We start from the raw sequence: 8,525 nt of genomic DNA on the forward strand, positions 1-8,525 counted from the left end.
TTTATTTATGTTTTCTGATGTTATACGTCTGTATGTATGCTGGTTGTCTTATATCTTTGGTGAGGTACTCTGCACTCGAGAGGGGAGTGTAAAGTAAGCAAAGGTTCTCACGTACTTCACCCATAATGCAATGAATTTATGAACAGCTGGTGCAACCTAATCTAGCTGATAACCTTTTCTCTGCTTCACATTTAGCTCCAGGTCACCTTCATCAGTAGAGGCAGAAGTAAGTCATTATTGTTGATTTAGACTCAGCACCTCCGGTGGGAGAAAGTGTGGCCACTTCTCAGCACAAAAAGATGAAGACTTTAAACGCGACACTGGCTCCTGTAATCTGATTTACCTTGCTAGCTGTGTCCCTAACCTTGTTTTTTTTTTTTTTTTTCAAACCAATGAGTACTGTCGTTCCTACTCAGTATCAAACCAGAATCTGAACCAAGACAATGAAAACAAACAAACAAAAACCCACTGCTTTCCAGTGTGGAGAGGAGGATAGGAAGAAGAGGATGTGTGAGGGACAAAGTAATGGATGATGGGATGAAGGGTACGGGTTCCTGAGAGTTAAGGGATGAATGAGAGAAGGAGAGATGGATGAGGTTGATGAGGAGAGAGACGAGAGTTTGAGTTGGAGTTAGAGGCGGGGGGGTTGAATAGTGGGTACAAGGCTTTATTTAGTGCATGCCTGCAGGTGTTGCCTAGTAACAGAGAGGAAACAGATCGAGGGAAGAGAGCCGGAGAGCACATCTCCCTTTATCTTTTTCGCTCTTTGTCTTTCTGCTTCTGGCCTTACACTCTTCCAAAATCCCAATACAGCACTCACACACAAACAAAGCCACTTTCTCTGTGTCTTTCTCCCTCTCTCTCCCTCTCACACACACACACACCAACAGCAAAAGCCCTGTCCCTCATTAGCAGTCAGGATGGCTGCTGTCCTCCTGTCAGGAAGAAGACGGGGAAAGGAGGGCAAGGAGAGGCAGGAGGAGAGAGATGAATTAGGGAGGAAAAGTAGACGTGGAGGTGAGAGAATGCAGTGAGAAAAAAAAAAAAAAACATCCACCAAGGTTGTTGCCATAGCATTTGTTGCTCCGTTACACTTTGTCATCGTGTTACTCTGGGAAAGGTTGTTAGTGACGGATGTTCTGCAGTTTGAACATGCAGCACACATCCAACATCCAACCAACATGATGGCTTTTAATGTCTGTTGAGTATCTCACCGGAGAGCTTATAAGATGAGTAAGGAAGGCAGCGCAGCGAAGCGCTCGATGTGCTGTCGTAGCTCTTAGCCAGTCATGACCCTTCAAGGTTAGATTGAGGGCACGCTGGACGCCAGAGTTTGTGTGTGTAATCGACCCAGTTACCTGCAGCCTTGTTGAAAAATGAAGCAGCAACAGATCAGGTGTAAAAAGAGGAGAGAGGTAAAAAATGATCACACTGTATCTTTGCTGCTTCCACACTGAAAAAAGTCCCATGATGATGCTGTGACTGAAAATCCGAACAAATCCTCCTCTGTCCATGCATCCATGCACGGAAACGCACAAGTTGCATCACTGATGTGGCTAATGATCCAAGGATATGTCTAATGTCTGGACTAGCAATGTGTTTTTTTTAATCTTTCTATTATCTCTTATGTCTGAGTAGATGCAAAAGGCTACATCCTTGGGTGTCTGCTGCACCGCGCCTGTGAGTGTGTGACCGCTATCTGCTGCTCATGTTCATGCATGCATGTCTTTGTGGCCGGGGGTGTGCTTTGCATTTTAACACCCCATCCCTCGCTAGCGACGTCTGCAAAGCCTTTTCTCTCTTCCTATTCTTTGATTTCTCCTTGCAGCCCCCGTCTCCTGCTATCAGCGTCTCTATCTTCCTAATTGTCCTTCAGTAAAGAGGGATCACCTTGTGTAAAATCCCACATGAGACGCAGGTCCTTAAAACTGGAGCTTTATTGAATTTTAAGCTAACATAGCGTATCCTACCTTAAAGGAAACTCATTGAGAATCAATGCTGTAGCTGTTGCCAGCGCACAGCAGTCAGAATTGATTGAATTATTCAAGGCCGACACCGATGCACATGCGCGCACACATGCACAGATGAGGGGAGTCGAATTAAGCCACACCAAAAAGCTGTCTGGTTTCACAAAGAGCTGGCTTCTGGTGAAAGCACTGAAAGAGGCTAAAAATACATTTTTCCCACATGCACTGTGCCATATAAAATATTTATAGTGAGCCCCAGTCTGCTAAGAATGGCAAAGATGCTACAGAGAGAGAAAAGGAGGGGGGGGAGTAGCTGCCAAAGCTTGCAGTAGCCTCTATCTCAGTGCCAGAGCTTACATAAGAGCTAACTGCAGTTTGAAAGAAAGGAGTACAGAGCTTAACACACACACACACACACACACACACACACACACACACACACACACACACACACACACACACACACACACACACACACACTCAAACACAGAGTGACAAGGAAAGACAGACAGGAAGAGGGAGGGAGAGGACTGATTCTACTGTGCCTTCTTTCTCTGGGAATCTATATTTATCGTCCCTTTGTACCTTACAACTCGCTGCTACGCATGCCCTGATTCTACCAAGCTTACAGTTGTGGGAGTTATTCATCATTCAAGGCCACATCGTGTAAGGAAAGAGCTCAAAATTACGATTTGGATTGTATTAATGTGGCACTGTTTGCCTGAGCGTACGATACAAAGGAAGGTGAGCAGAAGAAGACATCAAAAGTGGTCTGAGTGTACTATGGGTTGTTATCTAGCTCCTACACTTCCCTCACTCTGGACAATTAGGGGTTTTCAGCTCGCACATCAAACCTCATTTCTCATGAAGCTGTCAAGTCGGAAATACCCATTTTACACGCATCACTTGAATGGCAGTGTACTTTTTGGACCAACACTTTTTGCGGGAGGGGAAAAGCATTTCCTCCCTGCAGAAAGTTGTGGACTTTCATCGTGGTTGGCTGACGTGGGCAACGTTTTTTTTTTTTTTTCAGCAACAAATTTACACATCAGCTCACAGTCAGTTATGTCATCGCTACACGCGGGATGGTGATGCTGACAGGCTTTCTTTCTTTTTTTTTTTGACATTTTCTGCTTTATGTGTGATGGTGACAGCTGGAAAGGCAGGGGAGAGAGAAGGGATGAGAGCAAAGGGCCTCGGGCTGGAATCAAACCCAGGCTGCGGCGGCAAAGGACGCAGCCTTGTTACATGCATACGCATTCTACGGGGTACCACGGCACCCCATCACTGACAGCATTTCTTCCTCAATGTGGGAGGAAATGCTTTGACCTAACGTGGCCATTTCAAAGGATTTATTCAACCAAAAGTCACAATTCAACAAGTAGATTAACAAAAGATCCTTCAATATGCACATTGGTTTTGAAATGGAAGTGTATGTTAATGCTCCCAAAATGATCTCTGACCCATCATTATTGGTCTGGAGCTTATCAAAAAAATAAAATACTGTGTATCTTCATATACACTAGATGACACATGCAGCAAAACTGAATCGTAAATATACTATGAATGAAGCATGCAGCTACTAATAGTAAATTCCTCAAATGTCTGAGGACTGCAATTCCGGTGTCAGTTTCAAACAATATTCAGAGCTCTGATAATATGGTTTTGATGCACTGCCATGATTGCATAAAACAGTTTAGGCTGATGTTGACCTTGGCTGTCTCCTGCATTTATGTCTGGCTGTGCAGTCTCATCTCAGATGAAACTATATCATCTGGTGAAGCCTGACAACAATGATGCCACAGGAAGACAAAGTGGCCTTTTCATTCCTGAAAACAATCTTTGAATCCAGAGTGAGATGGTGCACGATGTCAGATGGCGATCAGATTTCCTGAAAAACGCAGGAAAACTTGCTTCTTTGATAAAGAAAGAATGATACTGAATACAGACATTTTCTTTTTTCATTTATTCCATTGATTTCACTGAAATCACTATAATCAGAAACCTAGACAAAATGAACTGTGTATGGGAGAAAAGTGGCATGTAAGAGTATCATTTAGAGAGTATGACATACACCAAAATTAGCCCCCTGCCCTGGCAAATGACAGCGACAATGCTAACTTAGCTTCGATAGAGCTTCATTTATTTTGATTGCTGCAAATAACTCCCATTCCTCACACGGCTCAGTTTGTCTGGCAGATGTTTGCCCGTGGAGCAAAATACATTTTTGATGGCAGCAGTCATTCACACACTTGCGCAGCGCCTGCATTATCTATATGCAAATCTTCCCTCACACATACACTCAATCCATACATTTGTGTATCAACAGGGAAAACAAATTCATTATTTAACAGCATATTTCCAAATGAGACAGCAGTATATTGGGCACAGATGCATAATGCATGCAGCCTGCATGGAGCGAAATCCCGTCTCCAGCGTCCCTCACTCTGCACAGTCGAGCTCCATGTGCCGTACGCACACAATGTTTCCTATTATTTCTCAGGCTGTTGTGGAGGAGAGGAATCCCTCAGCTCCTACTCAAAAAAAATGATTGTCGAAGACCGCATCTGTTGTTCATGCTGATGAACAACTGATAACACATTATTTGATGTAGAAATATTATTGATGCAAAAACACCTCCAGTTTTTCATGCATTTTGTAGACAGCGACTGTATATACATCATGTATTGACTTCTGTATGGGCAGGGGGAGAGGATCCATAATTCAACACAAGCTTTTTGATGGCTTCTCCCCAGAGATTTCTGGCCCTTTAGGTTTTTCTTCTCTGATCCCTTCGCAACCCTTTCCTGCCTCTGCTGATCCTCTTGACATCAACTCCGTCACCAGTTGAATGGCAAGTGTTTCTCAGTGTGACAGCACTGGATATATGACTGTGTCTAATGGCGTGTGTGCTTGCGCATTCTGTAAGCGTCCTCTGGCCGGCTCTCGACATCGCTGATCTCATACAGAGACATTCTGGGAAATCTCCCCAGCATTGCTTGTGTCAACGAGGGCAGGGCAGAGGAAATGGGCGACTCACAAATCACATCTTATCTAATGAAGTTAATATAATTCAGATGGAGAGGAGAAACTAACCCCCTGCTCTTCAGGCTGTGTGGCCTTATTTCGCTGTCTTATAAAATCCCCTTTTGTTTACCAAAATCCCCCTCTTTCACTGTCTCTGCTCGCTTCACGGAGGGTCACTGTCCCATTGTGTTTCCCAGTCTTACTGAAATAAGGTGATTAATCAGTTTATCGACTGACAGAAAACAACCAGGGCAGTAGTCTAATTAATAAAAAAAAAATCTGGTTTGCTGGCTAACATTTGCTAGCTACATCTTCTTACATCTGTAAATTGAATATATTTATGTCCTTTTCAGTGTTGACAGCACAAATTTGGACTCTCAGAGAACACGAGGGGCATTTCAGCTAACTGCATGATTAAAGCGGGACGATTTTGAAAACAATTTAAAAAAGAACAATTTTAGCTAACCTTAGCAAAGAAAGTGCTGAGTAACTGACATTAGAGTAGCTACTGCAGTGCTAAAATTATTTTTTATCTTGTAATTGCAATATGAAAGAACAGGCCCACTTACACATTATTTATTACTATTATTATTTCTATTTTCTATTTTTTTGGACCTTTGGATAGAGCCAGGCTAGCTGTTTCCCCCTGTTTCTACTTTTTATGCTCAGCTAAACTAAACTAAGCTAAGCTAAGCTAACTGCCTGGTGGCTGTAGCTTCATATTTAGAGCACAGACATGAGGGTCTTTTTTATCTAATATTTGTCCAGAAAGTGAACAAACATATATCACAAATTATTGAACTGTTCCTTCAAAATCAATGATCATTTCATAATGACCACATTTGTATTCCCTCGCAATTACAGGTTAATAGAAAAGCATGTAAACAGCCACCTCTCTATGCAGAAATCGACATGCATTTATTTAATCTGTTTCCCTTAGAGAGATAAACCCTCTTATCAAACACTAGTTGTGCTACTAATCGCAGAGATGTATCCTCTGACTTTATCCTCCAGATTTATGTTCATTGTGAAAAGGAGGGCAAAGTATTCCACTTGTACAAACATGGCTAGACTGCATTTAAGAGGTTTTACCCTCCACTTCATCCATAATCCTGAACAAAACAACACTCTAGGTACGACACCACCCATATAAAACAGCTTATCACCATTTCCTCACCCCTATTAAAATCCCATTCCCGCGAAGCTTGCTCCATGAAACAGGCGCCATATGCTCGCATCTATCAGATTGTCTTGGTGCTATTTCATCACGCTGCGTGTTGCTTTTACAAATCACATAAACAGCTTCCTCTGGGGGCAACGGTTGCCATTTTTTGGAACAAAAACAATAACTGAATACATAAACACAGTCATAGTCACCTTCCTCTCAGCTTCCTCGCTCTGCCTCTGTTTTTGCCGTCTCTCTGAGCCTCGCCGAGCTTGTTTTGGATGTTCTCTGTGTCAAGGTAACCTTCAGGGGATTGAGTCTTGTTGTCTCACGATTGAATAATGAATGTTTTTATCTCTTGCTTCCACTCACGCAGGAGTGCACACACACACACACACACACACACACACACACACACACACACACACACACACACACACACACACACACACACACAGAACTGGCTTTTTTAGGCAAGCTTGCTGCATTAACTAATCAGTAAAATGAAGCATCTTTGCTTGGCCCCGTCTCCAGAGAGCATTCGGAATGGTGTCATCAATATCTTGCTCAATCTCTCTGATCCATACGCTGTTCAGTCTCTCTCCTGCCGTAATGAGCAGCGGGGAAATATCAACTAGACAAAAACAAGAGTGCTGGGGGATCAATTAACTGGGATATGTCAGCAATGATGATGGCAGTGTGCGTGTGTGTGTGGAAGGGTGGGCGGATGTGTGTTCAGTTCGCAGGCTATTTGCAAATCTGCATAGTTCAGCAGATATGAGTGTTGTCTAACACCTGCTGTGTTAAGCTAAGTTAACTGGATCCTGGCTCGTATTTACTGCACAGATGCAACAGTGATATCGATTTTCTCATCTACCTCTCGGTGAGAAAGCGAACATTTTGTGAAACTGTTGTGCTTGTGCACCGCTGCACTTCTTTTAAAATGCTGTGTTTTACTTGATTTTATGCATTCAATGTAATCTGTTTTCACCAGTATTTTATTATTTTTATTTTTGGCCCTGGATCCAGCCCCTGAGGCTGGGCGTGGTCTCCTCCGCTCTCTGCTGTCTCCTGCCTAATCACCTGCACACCTGCTTGGCATCAGGCTCATCAGGCCAGCAGTATGTAAGCCTGGCTTTCTTCACCTCTGGTTGCCAGTTTGTCCTGACACCTCCTCTGTCAAGTGTTTCCCTTTTGCCTCTTCTCCCAGTTTTTCAATTTGATAAGCAGCTTGCATAGAACAATGGAGCAGTTCATGTTGTGGAATCTAAAGGCCTTTTCCCCCGAAACTGGAGCAGCTCAATGAAATCCAGCCATCATTCATTTCAGTGTTTACGCCTGTGCTTTACTGTGATGTGCAAAATGTCCTCTGTGAAAAAGGCCTTTTCTGGACACAAAATAGATCAATCTTCTAATGTAACACACACACACACACACACACACACACACACACACACACACACACACACACACACACACACACACACACACACACATATATTTTGGGTGGACTTTTTAAGCTCCTACTTCAGAATAGGTATTCTCCCAGCAAAAGATGACGTTTCATTCGTAGTTCCACTTCCCTCATTCACTTCCCCTCAGCCCTCGGTATTACAGCATAACAGCATACGTCACACAGAGCCCACTTGGAAAGCAGAGAAAGAGTAGGTGGAGGAGGAGGAGGAGCAGGGGATTTTAATGGAAAGTACATGCTCTTACACACTTTCATACCAAAGAGTCATGGGTTGGCACTACCCATTGTTCTGATGGTCCATTAATCCAAAATCCCAGTAGTCTGAAAAATGTTATTGTATTGTTTTATTAATTTTGTATTTTTGTACTGCTTACTTTATTGCTCAGCCATTTTTTGTGTGTCTTTTTTTGTCCTTGTTGAGTACATTGAGTATAATCTTTAAACTGGAGTCAATTTCCTTGTTTGTGCCCACAGACACGGATAATAAAGGTGATTCTGATTCTGATGTCTGGAAAAGCTCGCCCAATGTTGCTCTGATTGGCTAGTTTTCATACTTGGTTAGGATTACCTGGTTGGTTAGATGGTTAGGGTTAGAAAAGCCAACCAGAGGCAAAGTAGGGGTGGGTGTTTGTGAAATATGAGCGGGAAAAAAATTACGCAGGGAATCAGAATAATGGGCTGTTGGAAGAATGGTGTAGCAACGACCGGTTGGAGCCAATGCAGCTGCAGCAACAGCTGTTTTTAAAAACCTGTGTAAAATGTTAACCATGTAAACAACAGCTCATAACATTAAGCTTCAAAAGTGAAACAAAAGACATACAAATGTCCATCAAAGTGTTTTGTATGTCACGCAGAAGAGACGTTATAACAGCCGTCGGCCGGCTTATGTCAC

The sequence above is a fragment of the Chaetodon trifascialis genome, chromosome 17, assembly GCF_039877785.1.
Source record: "Chaetodon trifascialis isolate fChaTrf1 chromosome 17, fChaTrf1.hap1, whole genome shotgun sequence".
NCBI lineage: Eukaryota > Metazoa > Chordata > Actinopteri > Chaetodontiformes > Chaetodontidae > Chaetodon > Chaetodon trifascialis.